The following is a 2836-nucleotide window of genomic DNA, read 5'->3' on the forward strand; positions in this document are numbered from 1 at the left end:
GTCAGGTAGTTAGTGGCCTTGACTCCCAAAGCCCCTCTGGAATAGAAGCATCTGCCGAATGCATCTAATTTTTTACCTTCCTTATCAGAAGGTGTTGAATGCATTTTCTTGGATTTTGAGGAAGACGTTATAACCATGGAGTTTGGCTGAAGGTGGGAGAATAGAAACTCGGCCTCTGAGTCTCGGACCCTGTACATGTGGTCCAGTTTTCTTGTGGAAACAGGAGTGGATGAAGGTTTGAGCCATGGAGACTTCGCTGCCTGTAAAAGAACTGAGGACATAGGCAATGCCAAGGTGGAAAATGTATCCAACTGAACTATATCATAAACTGAATCCGTTGCTTGCAGATGTTGTTGGATGACAGAGAGGCCTAAAGAGTGGGCCATTCTTTTTATTAGATCAGTGTACAAAGTGAGGTTGTCAGATGGAGATACAGGTAAATCCTCCGCAACATCCTGATTTGGAGATTGCATGGTCAGGAGAGGTGTGAGCCTCCGAAGCCTCCGTATCTGAGTCCTCCTCAATGAAATCAGAGGAATCGTGTTGTGCCGTGTGGACCGAAGTGTCTTGTTGACAGACTACTGGTTTTGTTTGGATGACAGGAACGACAGATTTTGGAGTGACGGGAGGGTTAACAGGAAGACTTGGTTCCATGGTGAGGTGGGACGGTTTGACTACAGGAGGACGTGACAGAGATGCTGAAGGTCTCAACTTGTGAGGAGATCTCGACCTATGAACAGAGCGGGACGAACAGCGATCCCACTCAGAATAGCCCGCAGGAGTCAACCACGGCATGGATGGTGGATAAGCCCCATACAGGTACCGCAACTGTCTTTCATCCCACGCCATTGGTGGAGGGGGGGCAGGAAGACTCTTGGGGAGCGACCTCTGGACCGTGGACGTCTGGGAGACAAGTCAGTGGCGTGTCTGTGGGAGTTGTCCCTGTAGTTGCGGGTGTCAATATCGACAGATTGAGTGTGCAGACATGGAGGGTGACGCTGCATGTCACATAAGGTATATCGGTGCCGACGCGGATCGATGTCAGGAGCTTCCGATACCGTCGATGTCGACGACGGAGAAGGAGACGAAGAATGCTCTGCATCCATCTGATGACTTAGGAGCTCTACCGTTTCGATGTCAGAGTAAGGAGGCTCCGCTTGGTGGACAGGGGAGTCCAAGACATGGATGGCCGGTATCAGTGGAGGGACTTGGGCCTCCGATATCGATACTGCCGGTGGAGTGGGAGGTACTATAGGGGCATCACCCAGTGCAGGCACCGCTTCCTTCCCCGTCTTCGCCGCCTTAAGGGACTTAGAGGTGCCCTTCTTCGCGGACTTATGCTCCGTACTTGCCTTAGCCTTCTTTTTGACTGGCGTGGAAGCGGACGATCGTACCTTTGATGTCAAGGGCTTCGGTGTCGGGCGGTCGACATCGGAGGCAGGTCTCAATGCCGGAGCTGTTGATGTAGACGGTCTCTCCTCCATCGCTGAGGCAGGAGCAAGGGCTGATTCAAGCAGCGCCACTTTAAGGCGCACAGTGCGGTTCTTTCTCGTTTGGCTAGAGAAGCGAGCACAGTGACGACAGGACTCTGGCTTGTGAGACTCTCCAAGGCAAAAAATGCAGAGGGTATGACGGTCGGGAGGAGCAAGTTTGCTACCACAGCGTCTGCATCTATTAAAAAATCCCCACTTCTTCTCCATAAAGAAGAGAAATGGAGGGAACGGTTGGGGGGGGGGGTAGCCCGAAGGCCTCAGTGTGTGTGTGTGTGTGTGTGTGTGTGTGTGTGTGTATATATATATACAACTAAAAACAAACTGAAAACAAAAGACAAGTTAGAAAATAACTCCTAAGAGCTGTGAGACGAAGCTTATAGCGAAGCTAACAGCGAACCGATCAGACCGAGAAGGAAAAAAAAGGTCTTTCCGACGCGGCAGTAAGAAAGGAACTGGCGGGATGTCCGCGCCCACCCCTCTGGGCATGCACGGTGGGGTTCCTGCACATGCCCGAGGGACTGGGCGAGAAAATCTGTTAAAAGAACTTGCTACAGCACCGATCGATCCAGCGCGTGCGCACTAGATCCCATTGGTGTGAAGCACAGAGACCACGACGAAGATTTCTGTGTTCCTACTCAGCCCCCGGGGAGGGGGTCAGTTTGGAACTTGTGAATTCTCAAACTGAAATTAAGCAATCTCATGTTGTAATCTCCCCTTGAAGCTTCTCTGTCTGAGACTGCCACTCATGTTTTGGATGTGCCAAGTTGGAGACTGTTGGGTAATTGCTAGTACTTTCTCTAAACCTCCCATCGTTTCAGATCCCAAATGATATGAAAAGGACTCAAAAACAGACTTGCTCCTTTATAGTCAACAGTGTTCCACTTCCCTGGAACGTACTAGGTGCATCATGTTGGAGACAAATGGGTTCCCATCTGAAAAGCCACAGTTCTTAGGATCACTTTAAAGCAGCAGCAACAACAAAAGATTTACTTCAATTAAATGCAGAAATATTTATTTTGGTTTCCTTCATTGGTTTTTGGAAATTTTGGTTTTTATAAAATATAGAAATAGCCAACACTAAGCAAACATCTCAACTCCAATGTAACAAATGACTGAATACTCGAGGAGTATTGGCTTGGATATTGGTGTACAATTTGGGTATACATGTATGAAATTATGCCGCGGGGTAGTGCATTTACAATCACACCATTTTTAGTGCAAACTTTTTGTTGTGCTTGTTTACATACATTTAACAGAGGTTAATGACTGCTGTATGGAAAACAAATCTAAGCTGGGGTTATTACAAGGCATCTCAATTCCATCCCCTTCCAAACAGATGTATA

Source organism: Gekko japonicus, unplaced genomic scaffold, assembly GCF_001447785.1.
Source record: "Gekko japonicus isolate JY-2015 unplaced genomic scaffold, Gekko_japonicus_V1.1 scaffold663, whole genome shotgun sequence".
Taxonomy (NCBI): Eukaryota; Metazoa; Chordata; class Lepidosauria; order Squamata; family Gekkonidae; genus Gekko; species Gekko japonicus.